Source organism: Bubalus kerabau, chromosome 2 (assembly GCF_029407905.1).
Source record: "Bubalus kerabau isolate K-KA32 ecotype Philippines breed swamp buffalo chromosome 2, PCC_UOA_SB_1v2, whole genome shotgun sequence".
NCBI lineage: Eukaryota > Metazoa > Chordata > Mammalia > Artiodactyla > Bovidae > Bubalus > Bubalus kerabau.
Window position 1 is genome coordinate 77,430,635 of NC_073625.1, and position 19,372 is coordinate 77,450,006.

Consider the following 19,372-nt stretch of genomic DNA (forward strand, 5'->3'; position numbering starts at 1 on the left):
AGAATCCCATGGATGGAGGAGCCTGGTAGAATGCAGTCCATGGGGTCGCTAAGAGTCGGACACAATTGGGCGACTTCACTTTCACTTTTCACTTTCATGCATTGGAGAAGGAAATGGCAATCCTCTCCAGTGTTCTTGCCTGGAGAAGCCCAGGGATGGGGGAGCCTGGTGGGCTGCCATCTATGGGGTCGCACAGAGTCGGACACGACTAAAGAGACTTAGCAACAGCAGCAGCAACAGCTGCTGCTATGTTTGGAATGAATTGGGAAAGGGGAAAAAAGGCAGAAATATGGATAGCAGTTTCAGGTTATAGAACAATTTTGCCAAGAGTTAATGGTAGCTTGGACTAGTTTACTACGACATATGTGCTGGAAAGTGTTGGATTCTGGTATATTTTGAAGATAAAGTAAACAGGATTAGCAGAATTTGCTATGAGATATGATGGGAAAAAAATGTAAATACGCCAAGTTTTTTGATCTGAGCAACTGAAAAAGTGGAGAATGCAAATAGCCAATTTTGGAGGGAAGATTTTGAGATTAAATGTGACTTGTTAAGTTTGATGTATCTAACATAAATCAAAGAAAATACATTTAAATATACTAATCTACACAAGATTGGTCTTCCATATATATTCAAATTAGGAAAAAATAATTTGACTGAATTTACATGATATATGCCATGAAACTAGAAGAAAAAATGTATAGAACTGGCCCAGATAGAGAACAGAAGAATTATGAGGCCTTAGCATTGAAGCAAATGAAATTTAAATTTTGAAGGGATAAGAAAGAAAAACTAAAGGAATTTAAAAGCAGCAGCTTGTAAGCCAGGAATAAAACCAGGACTGTGTAATATTATGAAGCCAAAGAGGGAAGGAGTGCCTAAAAAATAGGTCAAGTAAAAGGTCTAAGTATTGACCATTAGAATTAAGACAATGGGATTCATGTTCATCTTGATGAGCAGTTTGTGTAAAGCGGTATGGGGGAAAGATCTCTCTTGTGACTTAAATAAAGGGTGGGATCCTAAGGTTGAATACAAAGCAAGACAGTCCTCTCTCTCCACTTTTGTTCAATAGTGGACTAGAGATCCTAGCCAGTACTTTGTTAACCAAAAAGGAATAATAAATGAATAAAAATAAAACTGCTTAAGATGGAAAGATTATCTGCATATGAAATCCAAAAAACTTAAAGTGTCTTAAATAGTTAGTAGAATTAAAGTTCTATCAAGGTCCTTAGGAAAATAAAGAAATAGGATTATCAAGGACCCAGCAGTTATTGGTAGTAATGGATTTAAAGATGAGTTAATCTAGTGTTTTGTATGTTTTTTTAGACATGTACTTCAGAAGGAGAAAGAGAATTGAACACATGAATAGGCTAACAACAACAACAAATAAAACAATACAAATTCAGTTAGAATCAATAGATTTTCAGATATAATAAGTTCTAAAAAAATTGCAATCAAGTTGTTTGTGGGAGAGAAATAGAAAGGCTGTTCCTTGGAAAGTGGGATGCTTAAAACTGAGACTAGCATATAGGTACAATTCTTGGTAATGACAAAAATCACTGGTGACACAGTATAGAAGAAAAGATCCCTGAAAAATTCAAGGACTGAGAAGCATTGAGATAGAAGTGAGTGAAGTTGCTCAGTAGTGTTTGACTCTTTGCAACCCCATGGACTGTAGCCTACCAGGCTCCTCCATACATGGGATTTTCCAGGCAAGAGTACTGGAGTGGGTTGCCATTTCCTTCTCCAAGGGGTCTTCCCAACCCAGGGATCGAACCCAGGTCTCCCACATTTCAGGCAGATGCTTTACTGCCTGAGTCATAGAGGTATATAAAGATAAATATTGAAATTATCAAATATTATCACAGGAATATTTTAATTAATATGTTGAGTAACTATGATATCTGCAGTTGATTATAAAAAGTAGGAAAAATGACAGGGTATAATTTGCTTTTCAAAAGACTAAAATATAGGTGCTTATAGGAAAAAAAAAAAAAAAAGTGAGAATAGAACCAGAGAGACTGTGTTGATATTGAGTGGAAGTACTATTATTTTGCCCCCCCTGATCCCCTTAGTGACCTCAAGAGAATGGTGGGATTCATGCACAGGTTAAGAGGCAACTGTATAAATGGAATCATTAATCTGCAGAGAAACATTACATTAAAGTGTTTCAGATATTTTAATAAGCTAGGACATTGCACTTTCTTAATATATTGTATTTAAATTCTACATTCTTGAAAGACAAGACTATTGTAGAGCAAAATTATTTATTTTTATGAGAATGTTGTTAACTATGGTGTTTTTTGCTAAGGTCTGCTGCTACTAAGTCGCTTCAGTCATGTCTGATTCTGTGCGACCCCATAGACAGCAGCCCACCAGGCTCCCCCATCCCTGGGTGTCAGGAAGCATTTAACAGGAGGCTTCCTGTGTGCTGTTTTGGATCTGTCAGGAATTTTCTGTTCCTTATTAATTCCTGAATATTCAGGAATTAAGAGGAGAGGCAAGCCTCTCCCGGGGGCTGAGGAATCCAGTCATTTCCTTCATTAGTGTTTCTATATGGTGATAAGTACCCTCTTCCTTCTTGTGAACCATATGGTAAAAGTGATTGTTTACAAATCTCTCTCTTCAATATGGATTGCCTATGCTTTGTAAGTCTGGAATTTTAATCTTTATCTTTGCTGAGAATAACTACTTTGTAAGATGGTATATATGCCCACACCATGTTGATTAAAACACCTTTGCTCCATCAGAGCTCTGGTCCCCATGTCTTTCTTTCTCTTTCTCTCTCTCTCTCCTTCTCTTTTTCAGGCTGATCTCCTGGAGCGCAGAGGCCCTCTGAGTTCACTTTCCTGCCCGGGCTTCTAAGACCCTCTCAAGAAGGCGCTCTGAGTCTTCTCCCCATCGAGAGGGCGCCTGAGGCCTCCGCGAACAGAGCAAGTCCCATGTTAGGGGCTTTATTGGCTTTCTGCGTAAACCAAGGAATATCAGCCTCTTTCTCTCCTTTACTGTCTTATCATTGACTCCAGACCACCGAGTTCTGGTCCATTAAAGGACCTCAACACCTGGGATTCTCCAGGCAAGAACAGTGGAGTGGGTTGCCATTTCCTTCTCCAATGCATGAAAGTGAAAACTGAAAGTGAAGTCATTCAGTTGTGTCTGACTCTTAATGACCCCATGGACTGCAGCCCACCAGGCTCCTCCATCAATGGGATTTTCCAGGCAAAAGTGCTAAAAAAATCTTGTTTAAACCTTATTCTTGTTTTGTCCCTTGATTTCCTTAGATATATCTGAATAAATATGTTTCATATCCCTTAGTCATATATATGGAAACTAAATTTCTCTAGCTGAGGATAAAACACTGTTCTGTTATTTAAAATATTTTATTTCTTAAAATTAAATCAAATAATATATATTTATATAATTTAATCTCTCATGTAAGTATATTTTGCTCAGTCATGTCCAACTCTTTGCAACCCCATGAACTGTAGCCCACCAGGCTCCTCTGTTCATGGGGTTCTTCAGGTAAGAACACTGGAGTAGATTGCCATGCTCTTCTCCAGATATTTTACCCAATATAAATATGGACACACTGATATACAATCATTTCTGTTGGATTTTGAGAATAGCATAGAAAATTAATAATACCAATAACTATCAATTTCTGAGGCACTGTGAGGAGGGTTTTTTCATATATAAATTCTATAAAGATATTTAGAATTCCAAAAAACCTGTGAAAGACTCCATTTTGATCCCCACTTTACGTATGAGGGAATTGAAGCATAGAAAATGTAAGCCACATGCCTAATGTCAAAGATTTAAGTAAAGGAACTGATATTTGAATCTTAGGATCTTGGCTCCAGATGCCATGTTATTAACTACTACATTAATTTATATTACAGATCACTCAATACCCCAAATAGCATATTTTAAGCTGGTTACAAAAAATGAATTCTTCAAATGTCATCAAAAGTCTTATTTTTATTTATGCTTTTATGATTAGTTGCATTAGTGAAATATCTTTCCCAATGCACAGATTATTGGGGAAAAAATAAAACAGAAGGCAACTTACATGCCTCATGTTCCCAGCAGTTTTGCTTCAGACAATACACATGGAGATGAATATAAGTTATTTAATTTTGTAGCATAAGCAACAAAATTTGAAAGTAAAAACAGTAACAAAAGTAATTTGAAAATGTATTTTTCCATTGTTTAGCAAAATGGAAAGTTTTGAATTTAATTTCCTAAACATCAGGGTTCAAACTGTAGTTGTTTCAGCTACTAACTGAATAATACTGCTAGACAAGTGAAGTTAACTTTCTAGGCTTCTATTTCATCTTCACAATAAGGGTAATGATACTTCCTTTATAGAAATGATTGGTAATTGAATAAAATTAGGAATTTGAGATACCTAGACAGAGACTGACTCATGTAAGCATTCAGTAAATGTCAATGCCATACTCCATCTGATCTTTAAACAAAAAGCTTTCCTGGGTGGAGGGACAGGAACAAAACTTTTTATTAAAGATCACTAAATTAAGATTTATATGAAATATTTAACCGAACTACCCTGCAATATTGTCATTTGACCCATATTTCCAAAATACAGTGTCAAGCTAAGCAATATGTAAACATGGTACAAATAGAAACTTGAAAAACATTTTTAACTTAATCTCAGTTGCTATTCTTACAATTTTGTCTTTTGTCTTAGATTATATATAGAAAACTTTTATAAAAACTAAAATGGTACAAATAGAAACTTGAAAAACATTTTTAATTTAATCTCAGTTGCTATTCTTACAATATTGTCTTTTAAGTCTTAGATTATATATAGAAAACTTTTACAAAAACTAAAATTCTAAGAATATCTACTATACTTCAATATTCATTAAATATATCTTAAGTGAAGGATGCTTTTTTTTTTTTTTTTTTTGTAAGAAAACAACTACATACCACAAAGCTAAATGGCTTGGAATTCCTTCCCTCTTAAAATGAAAGCAAAATGAACTTCCTGAGTTTTGTTTTAGTTACTGCAGGTTTTCTTCTTTGTTTTTTTTTTTGAAGATAAACTTTGTGACAGCAGATACCCCATTATATTTTCATGGTCCATATCCATACACAAGACAGAAAACCATCACTGGTTCTTAAGCAAACTGATGATAGAACCAAAAGTTAGGGAAAAAAATAATTCTTGCTTTTATAAATACCCTATAACCTAAAAATCAGTAAGATCTCTTTAGTATCAAGTTTTAAGATGCATAAAAAAATAATTCAAGTAGATTACTCTTTAAGTGTTCAATAACTTGAAATGCTGCCATCCTATTCTAGACTTTTGGAAATCAATACTAGAAATGAATCAGGCTGAAAGGGATTCGTCTACTAAAGCTTTCTTCTGAATCCAGACAAAATAAGAAGAGTTATGTTATATATCACTGGAAAAGTGTCGTGGAACATTGATTTACTATGTTAGTGACAACACTGAAAAAACAAATCAAACTACCCAAGAAATAGCAAAAAATGTACTCTAAAAATGTCCTTTGGATAACATTATTAGCCCTGGGTAAAACCATGAGGCAGAAAAGTATTGAAAGTAAGCATGAACCTCACTCAATTCATTTGACCTCTTAACTTACAAAACTCTAAAATTTTCAGCTTATTTTAATATATCTATTATACATTTGTCACTATGAAATGCAATTCTACTTATATTTATTAAAAACAAGGTCAAATGAATAAATGACACAAACTTGTAGAAAATGTACTGGTTTGAAACAATGCAGTCTATTTAATTTGAGCACCCAATTCTTAAGCAATGCTATGAGAAGTCAAAGGTGAATTCTTTTTTCCTAAGCAACAGGTACAATATTAAACACACATATTTTCTACTTAATATAGAATAATAATTTTTTATCACAGCACAGGCTTTTCACTTAAGCCAATTTGGAAGATATCTCATTATTCATTTTCTCCTTTTGCTTTATATCAAATTTTGATTAATATTTCATTGCAATATCACATTCCTCTCCAAGTAGCCACAGAGACTTTAATTTTATCCTATGATGGTGTTATGTCATATAATAGAGGTTCTTTGGTTATCCATAAATTCAAGACACATGTTATAATTAAAATTTAATTGAACAGTGGCCTAAGGTAAGTAAAAGGATTGAGACATATAATTCAAGTAATATGCCTTTTTTTCTCCCTCTCACATATGAGGTAAACTCATGGCATAAATGAAAGTCAAATGAGATTTAATTAAATTGTTTCAGATTAAAAGGATATTTTCTATTGCCATTTAAGAACTGATATGTAAATCCAAAAATTAACATTCACCTAAAATAGTTTTAATAATTAAAAATCAGAAAGTCTACCTCTTCTATCCATAGTTATATTTATCATTTCCTCCATACATGGAATATTTATGACTATGTGTCTTACAAGAAGATGAACAGATGCAAATTCAGATGCAGAATCGTGGTCATTTTTGAGAGAAGAATCACAACTCCCTAAGAATTACTGCTTGGATTAGGAACACTTTGTTTCATAGAACATCAATTTCTAAGCTTTTAAAAGAGCACTTTCACAATCCTGAATGAGAAGGCATGACTATTGGCCCCCTTACAGAGACTACGACCATGTGAGCAGGTATGGTGCCCAGTAGAAACTGTGATTTATCATGCTACTGTCAACAAACTACAGAAAACTTTGGGCCAAACAAATAGGAAGCCATGGTGGAGGGCCATGATACAAGGTAGCCAAGTAACTGGGGAGCCAAACTTGTGCTGAGCTAATTTAATTTTTTAAAGCTGTAACTCAGTCCATGCCTTAGGGACACAATTTCTGTTTGGCAACATTTTCTGTGAAACTAAAACAGCTGCTCCACCTATCTCATATCAGATATTGTGCTATTTCAAGCAAATGTTTACCAAAAATAACAATTGTCAGGCATGCTTTTCCAGAAAACTTAGATTGAACAAAACAGATCATTGTGCCTCTATAGATTGAGGGTTGATACAAATTATATTTGCCAATAAAATTACTGATATTTTTAGTAATGTGAAGAAATTAAACCAATTTCTAAAGATGCTAAAAATAATATATAACCATATGTTTCAATAACATCATTTAAAAATTAGTTGTATGCATAAAGGGTAACAGATTAATTAAATACACACCAATCCACTTTGGAATGCTTTTAACCTTTTATAGTATAGAATATTTCTAGAGTACTTAAAATAGTGGTTTATTAATGAAAATTTAACTACCATTATATTTTGCTAGTTTTTCATCCTCCTAATGAAAAGACAGTTTTACCAGAATGCCTGGTTTGATATCTAAAACGTTGAGTGTACTTTTCATGCTCCTTTGGGTTTTTCAGCACATTGATTGAAGTCTAAATCAGAAACTGCTAACGGACTATCCAGCATACATTTGAAAAGAAAGTTTCACCAATTTTGACAATGAAAATACAACATATTTATCTATTCATCATAGTGCATAGAAGTCAGCAAAATTCAATATGGTAGCTGAAGCAGGACTTGTTTTACTTTGTTTCCCAATGCTAAATGCCAGCTTCTCTTTTGTAATCTGAGCTTTTAATCTTACAAAGATAGAATGAACATACTAAACAGGATAAGGCATGCATGACTTAGTATTTTTCTATGAATGTCAGTTGGAATCAATATTACTTAAGCACAAAGCATATTCGACAGCACAATCTTAGATGACTCTTATATGCCTCAGGAACAGAAAGGCTTCAAGACCTCAGCAGAAGCTGAAGGTCAGGATGTAAAGAAACCTGTATCTAGGTTCAGGAAATGCATAAAAAAATGCTAGAAGGCAAATTCTCTAGCTTCTGGCTAAATTCAGTGAGATGTCACAGTCCAGATGAATCAGGTTTTAGGAAGTAGGATGAATGTCAAATGGCTTATGCCAAAGAGCAGCTTGTTCTTGGAGCATGCTTAAGGCCATTTTGTTCAGAGATTTCAGAGAGGAAACAACCTGCAATTGTAATTCTGAAAAGCCCACTAAAAATCATTTAAAAAAAAAAAAAAGATCTTTCAGACACACTGAATTATACAAAATGACTGACTAGGCCTGAAGCTTCCTGAAAAACTTTTTTTGTTGTTAGAAAATTGTTTCAAGAGCAGAATGACTGAGAATAAGTCCATGTAGCATTCTGAGCCAAAGTTAGCAGATGTCTTCTTATCTTAAATGTTACACGAACAACAAGGAAAACAGAGTAAAGCATATGGACTTGACAAAATTCAGAGTTGGGTTTAAATAGAAACATACAGTGGCCAGTTTTAGTTTTGACTATACCTTCCTTCCAAATAGTATGACTGACAGTTACATGCTCAGTTGGCCGTAGACATCCAGCCAGTCACGGCAGCCCTTCCAGTGCTGCCAAGATGACTTCAATGGTTCCAAGTGGCAATGCCACAGCTATCACTTTAGTATCATGCTTTCAATGCTCATATCACCCCACATTAGCTACACTGATGTTCCATCTGTCAGAGACATATCTGGCACCTGAATAATAAATGATGCTCTATTAGCATGGCTTAACAGAGTAACAATTAATAGCCACCATCTGTTTATTAAAAGCAAGGAAATTTGTCTAAACCTTGGCAAAATCTTGCTTTGTAAATATTTTCTACTGGTGAATTGGGTCAATAATATTATAATAAATCTTATTTAAAATAAATGTTTTTAAAGGAACAAAATACTTTATCAAATATGATGTTGCTTTACAGTATAATATATTCTGTAAAAAAGTGTTTAAGTAAAAATTATATTTGGGAAGAGAATCACAAATGCTTGCCCATGGAAGTAGAAGGGAAGAAAAGACTGTAGACACAAAAATAAAGATCACCCATATACAGAAATAATAGTCTTCCCTTGGTTTCTGTAGGAGATTGGTATCCACAAGGGGTCCTAGAACCAAACTCCAAGGATGCTCAAGTTCTTTATAAAAAATGGAGTAGTTCTGTGAGTGTAGAATCTGTAGATTCAGGTGGTTTACTGTGTGCATTAAATATTACATTAAAAGTCACAAGAAATTTGAACTCTTTACAACATAAAATATAATCTTCCAGAGGAAGACAAGTTTAAGAGAACAACAACAAAAAGAAACTTCTGCCCAAAATCTTTTCCCTACTTACAATTACTAACTATATACTCCCCAACATTTTACCTAGTTATTAAAGAAAGAAAATACAGAAGGAAACCAAAATCTGTAAGTGAATAAATGGGGAAATTGGAGGTTGGTGAAGTCAGATTTCTACAGACATATAACTTAAAGAACTTAAAAATGTCCCCATTGCTTTTTTTAATCTAAGACACAGAAAGCAAATATGCTGAATTAGAAATGTTCTTAAAAAGTATCTACATATTTATTTTCAAATTAGGATGACAAATATATAATTCCATTTTTATTCCAAAGAGAATAACGTCTTCAATGATACATGCATGGGATTCTCTAGGCAAGAACGCTGGAACTGACAGACTGTCATACCCTACTCCAGGGGATCTTCCAAACCCAGGGATAAAACCCTTGTCTCTTATGTCTCCTACATTGACAAGTGGATTCTATATCACTAGCAACATCTGTGAAGTCTTCAATGATATATAGATAGTATATAACTGACTTTTCACTTGAAATTTATAATTCACACTTTTTAGACTATATTAATTTATATTGTTATTCTTGAGAGCATTATTAAAATTATCAGAGAAACTGAACACTAAATGTAAAATCAGTCTTCCTAGATTAGTAATATTTGATTACTACATGAAGGCACTTATAGATTTCTCATGGAGCGAGTTAGTTTTATATTTATTCTTACTGATTTAAAATTTCACAGATATGGTGCACCAAGATATTAATTCAGCTAAACACTTGTTAAGCATTTACTAAGTACAAGGAATTAGTCTAATTTCATATTAATTATTTATTTTAACTCTAATTACAGACAAAGCTAGTGGAGGTGATGGAATTCCAGTTGAACTATTTCAAATCCTGAAAGATGATGCTGTGAAAGTGCTGCACTCAATATGCCAGCAAATTTGGAAAACTCAGCAGTGGCCACAGGACTGGAAAAGGGCAGTTTTCATTCCAATCCCAAAGAAAGGCAATGCCAAAGAATGCTCAAACTACTGCACAATTGCACTCATCTCACACGCTAGTAAAGTAATGCTCAAAATTCTCCAAGCCAGGCTTCAGCAATATGTGAACCGTGAACTTCCAGATGTTCAAGTTGGTTTTCAAAAAGGCAGAGGAACCAGAGATCAAATTGCCAACATCCACTGGATCACCAAAAAAGCAAGAGAGTTCCAGAAAAAACATCTATTTCTGCTTTATTGACGATGCCAAAGTCCAACTCTTTGCAATCCCATGGACTACAGCACTCCAGGCCTCCCTGTCCTTCACTATCTCCTGAACTTGCCCAAGTTCATGTTCATTGCATTAGTGATGCCATCCAGCCATCTCATCTCATGATGCCCTCTTCTCCTCCTGCCTTCAATCTTTCCCAGCATCAGGGACTTTTCCAATGAGTCGTCTGTTTGCATCAGATGACCAAAATACTGGAGTTTCAGCTTCAGCATCAGTCCTTCCAATGAATATTCAGGGTTGATCTATCTTAAGATTGACTGGTCTGATCTCCTTGCTGCAAAAGGGACTCTCCTGAGTATCCTCCAGCACCACAGTTTAAAGGCATCAATTCTTTGGCATTCTGCCTTCTTCATGGCACAGTTCTCACAACCATACGTGACAACTGGAAAAACCATAGCCTTGACTATACAGACCTTTGTTAACAGAGTAATGTCTCCACTTTTCAATACACTGTCCAGGTTTGTCACTGTGTTAGATCTGATCTGATATATCACACATACTGTGGGATTATTTCCATCCAGCTGATAATGCACATATGGTTCCTACTTCCTGTCATTTACAGGGCACCAAGATGTGCATACACTAAAACTGAATCTAATTTTATACCAATAATTTTAACTCATGTCATTCAGTAGGGAGCTTAATTTCAAGTAGGATTTCTAGGTATTTTTGAAACAATAAAGCTTTTTTTAAAACTGTTTCTCAGCATTATAACAATTATATTGAACTTTAAACTTAAATGTTTTAATTTATTAATATAACACTTTAAAACATATCTTCATGTGTTGGCTTTTCATAACTTAAAAACAATTTACAATTTCAATTTTAACAAATAATGTATTATCTACTGTACAGAACCATTTGTTCTCTATAAACAACTTTCTTTATATTCTGCCATATCATTGAAAAAAAAAAAACCTGGTAAATAGTGTGAAATCAATAATAAAATCTAGTATCATAACCTCAGGGTCCTCTCTCCAGGTTTAAAACAATCCATTCATCCATCCCCCAGGTATAATTAATCAACCAGTAACTATAATGTTACACATAAATGAAATATCCTCTATCCCCTAGAATGAGATATTATGAAACTTTTCCTGAATCACACAAATACATAAATGAAATAAAATCTTGACATTATGAATTTAAACTTGCTGTTTGCCTTCTACACGTCATTATTTTCCTTCCAAGTGCTACTACATCATCTATTATATTAGCTGTTCTAAAACTTTTTAAGCAGTTAACATTTAATAAATCTGGAACTTTTGGAATCCATCTTTCCCCCTTTAGTATTCCATGTATCATCTGTTGTGTCTCAGGCAATTTCTTCCAACTTAAACATACTAATTTTTTTTTCATTTTTACTTGTGTATCTTGTACATAACATAATTATAGCAGATAATAATGAAATAGTAGTGACTAACAATCTCCCATGGACAGAGGAGCCTGGCATGCTTATGTTCATGATGTCACAAGGTTAGATACGACTTAGCAACTAAACAACAACATTTTATTTGGATTACAGAGTAAGGTGAGCTATAAACATCTTGATCCAGTCTTTAACCAAATATACAAGCATAACAGCATAACTGCATTGAATCATCTTTCCCTTTCTCATGGAAATCAGAGAAATTCAAAACAAATAGGGGTAAAGTCCCAAAGTTACATGTCCAGTATAAAAATCTGACAGATATAGTCTAGTTTCATAGTTTCAGCAGTATTTGTAAAAGCAAATTGGGCAGAATAGATTTTTTAATTGAAATTAGGTAGAAGTTTTTGAAAAAGTAAGGAAAAAAGTTCACCAGTATCAAGAGAGATCAGCCACTAAAGTTCCCAGAAAACAACAACCAAACCATTAAAGGAGCAGAATCTGTCATGAAATGCAAAACAATGGTATAATTGCAATATGGGCTTCTTAGAACAAGGATTGAGAAAGTTTATTGACTGAAATAGTTCTGGATCTATTTTGGATCAGAAAAGCAGAACAGCCAGGGCCACACAAAGAAATCCATAGACAAACCATGTGTGCAGGAAAGAGTCCTTCTGTAAGAGTACAGGAACAGAATATCTTAGATTCAATTGTGTTTCTTTCCTCCAAAGAATCATACAAACAGTTGACCAAGGAATTTAATTCCCTTCAAGACAATGAACATAAAACAGAACTGGTCAAGAAATAAATATTTAATATGTTTAAGTCTTTCGTCATTTAAGTTTTGTCGATTTTTATCTTTTAAAAAATCTGGAGGAAAATAAACAGTATGCCCATTATCACCACTCTTATTCAATATAGTACTAGAAGTTTTAGACAGAAAAATTAGGCAAGACAAAGAAATAAAAAAGTATCCAAATTGGAAAGGAAGAAGTTAATTTAAGTATGTGCAGATGATATGATTTTGTATATAAAAAAATCCCCCAAATCAAAAAAAATATTGGAACTCATTAATGAATTCAGTAAAGTTGTAAGATACAAAATCAACACACAGAAAACAATTGCATTTCTACAACCTTATAGTGAAATACCTGAATAAGAAATAAAGAAAACTATCCTATTCACAATACCATAAAAAACTTTAAAATATCAAGGAAAAAATTTAACCAAAGCAGTGAAATATCTATACAGTGAAAACTATACAGAGAAATATGATGGTGAAAACTCCAAGACTTTGATCAAAGAAATTGAAGATACAAATGGAAATACATCTAGTACACATGAATTGGAAGAAATAATATTGTTAAAATGTTCATAATACCCAAAGTCATCTATAGAATCAATGCATTCCTATTTAGATTTAATGTGTTCCCCATCAAAACTTCAATGGCATTCTTCACAGAAAGAGAAAAAATAGTTCTGAATTCATGTGGAATCTTAAAGACACTAAATATCCAAAATATTTGAAAAATAATCAAGCTAGAGGTACTATACATTCTGATTTCAAACTATATCACAAAGTTATAGGAACTAAACACTATAGTACCGGCATGAAGACAGACATAGAAATCAATGAAATAGAATAGATAGCCCAGAAATAAACCCATGCATGTACATGCAGTCAACTAAAATGGACAAGGCAGCCAAGAACACCCACTGTAGAAGAATAATCTTTCCAATAAATGTGCTGGGAAAACTGAATAAATACATGCAGAAAAAAATTGGTCCCCCAGCTTATATCATTAACAAAATATACCTCAAAATGTACCAAAACCTTAAACCTAAGACCTGATACTGTTAAACTCTTAGAAGAAAACATATGAAAGATCCTCAATATTGGCCTTGGCAATGAATTTTTTGAGTGTTATACCTAAAGCACAAAAAACTGAAACTACAAATATACAAATAGGACTATACCAAACTCAAAAAGTTTGAGCAAAGGGAACAATAAAATATAAAGACTACAAACTGAATGGAAGACAATATTTGCAAAGCACATATAAGTGTTTAATGTCCAAAATATATAAACAACTCATACAAGTCAATAACAAAAAACAATTTCAAAATTGGCACAGAAACTAAACGGACATTTTTCCAAAAAAATTATATAGATGACCAACAGGTACACGAAACACTGTTGAACACCATTAATCATTAAGGAAATACAAATTAAAGGCACAGTGAGATACTACCTCAAACCTGTTAGAATGGTTATCATTAAGAAGATAAATGAAAACAAGTGATAGAAAGGATGTGGAAAAAAAGAAACGCTTGTACACTCTTGAAGGTAATATAAGTTGATTCAGCCATTACAGAAACAATATGAGGATTCTTCAAAGAGTTGAAAATTGATCTATCATATGATCCAGCAATTTCACTTCTGGGAATATATCAAAGGAAATGAAAACAGTATATCAAAGAGATATATGCACTCCCATGTTGACTACATTATTATTCACATTAGCCAAGACATAGAAGCAACCTAAGTTCTTGTTAACAGATGAAAAAAAGAGAATGTGGTAATACACACATACATATATAATGGAATACTATTTAGTCACAAGAAAGAAAGACACCCTGCCACTTGCAACAACATATATGGACCTTGAGGACATTACACTTAGTGAAATAAGTCAGACAGAGAAAAAGGAATACTGTATGATATCATTTATATGTGGAATATAAAAATTACAAAGTCATAAAATCACAGTACAATGAATGTTACCAGAGGATACAGGGTGAGGGGATACAAAAGATAGCATTTAAGGGTACACAAATGCAAAAAGCAATACATCAGCTCTAGAGATATAATGTACAGTTTACTGATTATAGACAACATTATTATAAACCTGCTAGGAGATTAGATCTTAATGATAATGATCATTAGAAACAAATAATTATGTGATATCACAGAGGTGTTAATAATTGCTATAATACAATCTTATTGCAACATATGAAATGTCAAAATATGTTGTTATATATTAAAAGAAACACAGTAGGATTATAAAAGAGATTTTTCTTAGCCCCTTTGAGATATAATTAACATATCATATAATTGATCTGTTTTAATTATAAAGTACAATGGCTTTTTCTAGATTCACAATGTTTTGTAGTTATCATCATAATCAATTATTTTTTTTTAATATTTGATTACCTCCAAATAAAACTCTGTACCCATTAGTAGTCACTCCCACTTTTCCTACTCTGGTAGTTTTCCCAGTCATTTCCCTAATCTTATTTCTGCCTCTAGACTTGCTTATTCTTGACATTTTTCACACATGGAATCATAAAATATGTGGTCTTTTACAATTGACTTCTTTACCTTAAAAATTTTTCAAGAATTATCTATGTAGGTAGCATGATCACTGATTCACATTTTTAAAATGCTGAGTAATATTCCATTATATAAAATATATATTTTGTCCATTCATCATTTGGTGTATATTCAGGTTCTGTCCATTTGGGGACAAATACAAAATTTTAATTTGCCTTTCCCTATACTTAACTGAAAAAATTAATAATACATATTATAAAAAAAGAGCTAAAAGTATTAGTTCCAATTTAATTGAATTGTCTTCTTAAAACAGTGAATGATCATCTTTTAAAGTGTCGATAAAGTAGTCACAATAATTGACCATAACCAAATCTCACCATATTCAGTAATTTTATAAACATAGATTAAGTACAGACATTAATATATGCTTCCATTGCAGTAAAGTCTGAATTTAAAAAAAAATATTTTAATTTTTGCTAATTAAAAAGTATCAAAATTCCTTGTATCCAAGATAAGAGATATTGATGTTAAAATTAAAAACACAAACATTAAGTACCCACAACTGTGTGATAAAATAAAGTACTTCTTAGAGGTAAACAGAAAAAAGTGATAGAATTAATACTTAGATTTATAAAAGAATGAATGACAATAATTAAATTAAATACCTCACCAAAAGTTCAGAAAAAGGGCATTAAAAAAAAATAGGAAGGTCAAACACATAATAAGGTTAAAATTAAAAATTATATAGAAAATACTTGAAATCTAAACAAAGAAATAAAAGAGAAAAAAATTCTAAACATTTTGGCTTTTAAAAAATCATTGAAAATTATAAACTGTTTCAAGAAAAATTTTATGCAAAAATGCCAATAAACACTGATAAGCTCAAAACTGTCACAGAAACAGAGAGGTACCAGTATTATTTAAATTTTGTAATACTCTGAAAAATATTTGAAAACCAAAAAATTAAATTATTTTCTAGGAAAATAGTTTATTTAAGCATATTATAAAAAATAAAAGCAGACTAAAAAAGATGACTTTCTATAGGTGGAATACATAATTTTTCAACTAATAAATATATGAATAAATTTTTAAAAATATTAAGTTCAATTAAGAGTAGATTTACATGGTTTTGCAGATGAATACTACCAAATGTTAAAAGATAAATCTATCTTTGTTAAAGCTATCTATGTTAAAAGAAAAAGAATGTTCTGTCTCAACTACAAATTGGCACTTGCCATCTACCTCTACAAGGGTTAAGTTATGTGCTGCTGTAGTTGCTGACTTTCAAACCTGCTGAAAGGAGTTCAAGGTGAAGAGCAGAAATGAAGCACTCTGTACTGGAGGAAAAACTGACAGAATAGATCTCCAGATACGCAGATATTTTCAGGAGCTTATTTCATGAGCCCAATTCTTGTATCTCCTCATATGCAGACAAGCATTAAAATCCTTCATGGTTGACAACTGTTCCTTGTGACTTGCCAAAGCTTCATAGGACTAACAGTAACCTTCTAGAAAAATATGTGCTTGATTGCATGTTCTCTCCACCAAAATCTCATATATACTATCCTTCCCCACTACCTCTTTGGAGCAGTTTCTCAGCTATCTGAGGTGCTGTCTTCTGGGTTGCAGTCTTCAAGTTGCCCCAAATAAAACTCAAATTGCAACTCTCATTTTGTGTTTTTTGCTTTTTGATTTTAAGTTGATGGTTCTTAATAAACATCAGGCTGCCTCCACCCCTTTCCATCAATCCCAATCCTGATTCTAACTCCAAGCCTATTTCTTGTGTGTGTGTGTGTGCACATACACACACACACACATACACACACACAGAACAAATTCACTCATGAGTATGTTCAGAAAAAACTTAAGTAAAACATCAGTATGTAGGAAAGAATAAGCTACATTCAGTTCAGTTGCTCAGTCATGTCCGACTCTTTGCGACCCCATGGACTGCAGCATGCCAGGCCTCCCTGTCCATCACCACTCCCAGAGTTTACTCAGACTCATGTCCATTGAGTCGGTGATGCCATCCAACTATCTCATCCTCTGTTGCCCCTTTTCCCACCTTCAATCTTTCCCAGCATCAGAGTTTTTTCCAATGAGTCAGTTCTTTGCATCAGGTGGCCAAAGTATTGGAAGCTACTTTGCAGTTTTTTAAAACTCAGCATTTGATAATGCTGCTTTTATAATGGTGAGACCAGAGAAGCCCAAGACTACACAAAGGAGTTAATAGTGTTGAAATAAATTTCTAGGCTCAAGATAAGCTGCTGCTATCCAGCGTGACAAGTCAGCAAGCCAAAACTTATAATCAACACTTGTGTCCTTGTTAACACTCTGCTCAACCAGAAAGGCAATACATACAGCCAAATGATCCCCAAAATGCCAAGCCAACCCTGGACCCTACATTTCTTTCCTCTTCCCCAAACAAGGTTGACTATGTGACCCCAGCCCTTCAGATATATTTTTCTCTTTCTTGTTACTTATCCTGTAAAATCTTCCTACTTTTTCCTCCATTTTGCCATTATCCAGAAGGAGACAGTCCCTTTCATAAGGAGTTGAAGTTTGTTTGTATCACCTAAATTGTCTTATTTTTCAACAACAGTCTCATGAACATTCATTTTTCAGTGACGATACTAACTTACTGAATATTTGTACTGCAAACACTGATTTTTAGGATTTAAAATGAGCTCCAAGCTGGAATTAATGCTAGAAATTGTTTGTTTGTTTGGGGTTTTATGTGTGTGGCATCATTGCATTCTGAAAAGTAAACTGATGTTTGATATCTACAGGCAGTGAGTGATAAGTTGACCCCAAAATGTTAAAAATATTGTACAAAATCATGTAGAATCTTGGAATCATAGACTCACCATTTGGAAATAACCTCTCCGAACAGCAAGATCGAAGCATTTCAGTGCATCTGCAGCAATTGCTCCAGTGTCTGAGATTCGAGCTTTTATAATGGGATCATTCACAGCTGTTTTCAAACTTGAGTGTGTATCAAAACGACCTGGGTGGCTTGTTAAAACATATTGTAAAGCTCCACCACCAGGGTTTATGCTTCCTAGATTTGAAAGAGGTCTGAGAATTTACATTTCTAATGTGTTTCCAGGTGATGATAATGATATTGCTCCAGGGCCGCACTTCAAGAGGTAAACAATCGCGGTTTTTGACACAGCCAGAAGTCTTCTTCAAGCATATGCGGGTTCTATTACTTCTCTCTCTCTTTTTATCCATTGCATTTTTTATATGTATTATTCCTTTATAGCAAAAGAATGCTTGTCCATCACTACAACAAATGTGTTGTGTTAGAAAATTATTACATTGAAATATAGAGTAGGACCATGTTTCTAAAATAAACACGTGTATACCTGTGGCGGATTCATTTTGATGTTTGGCAAAACTAATACAATTATGTAAAGTTTAAAAATAAAATAAATTTTTAAAAAAATAAAAAAAATAAAATAAACTATCTTTATGTAAAAAGAAAAAATAAATAAATCCTCCAAATTCAATAGTTTAACACAACAAAAGATTATTTTTCACCTACTCTGCATGACCATCAAGGAGCAGTCTTTTTGTTTGTTTTTTTCTTCACCTGTAACACAAGCTGCTTGTGTGCTCAGTCATGTTCTACTCTTTGACCCCATGGATTGTAGCCTGTGAGGCTCCTCTGCCCATGAAACTTTCCAGGCAAGAAAACTGGAGTGGGTTGCCATTCCTTCTCCAAGGGATCTTCCTGACCCAAGGATTGAACCCATGTCTCGTGCTTTGCAGGTAGTTTCTTTACCTGCTGAGCCATCAAGGAAGGCCCCATGACACAAACTATAGAAGAAATTATCATTGACTATATTGTTAGTCACTGAGAGAAGGAATGGGATATAAAAAATGCACAGTGGCTCTTATGTTTCCATCTAGAAATGGCATATTTCACCCCCATTCATTTTATTTTCTAGGGAAAGACATTTGACCACAGTTAAAGTGTTGAACATCATTTACGTCTCATCTCAAAACAGCTCAGCCCTCCATTTGGCTTTGACTTTTGCTGTACTGAAATAAGTGTATTCTTACAGCTTTATAGTACCATGGCTTAGTGGCATGTTGTATATTTTTCTTTCCATGTAGTTTTCTTTCCCAGCCATTGAAGTGAATTTGGAGGAGAGCTCATGAAGTCATCCAGGAAAATGCAAAAACCCATGCCTGAAAAAGGGTAATATCCCCTGGATCTATCTTTGGATCAATCTTTGACCAATAGGGGATTAAAATAACCCTGTTCTTT

At 33.6% G+C, this 19,372-nt stretch overlaps 1 long non-coding RNA gene across 1 annotated transcript in view; it reads right to left on the reverse strand.

Annotated features, from left to right (window-relative positions):
• The window catches only part of LOC129643403 (uncharacterized), a 39,308-nt gene extending 21,237 nt beyond the window's left edge, over positions 1-18,071 (reverse strand). Inside the window, exon 1 of the long non-coding RNA XR_008710289.1 lies at positions 17,964-18,071. This is a non-coding gene — a long non-coding RNA (uncharacterized LOC129643403). The remainder of the gene's footprint in view (positions 1-17,963) is intronic.
• Positions 18,072-19,372: the final 1,301 nt, after the last annotated feature.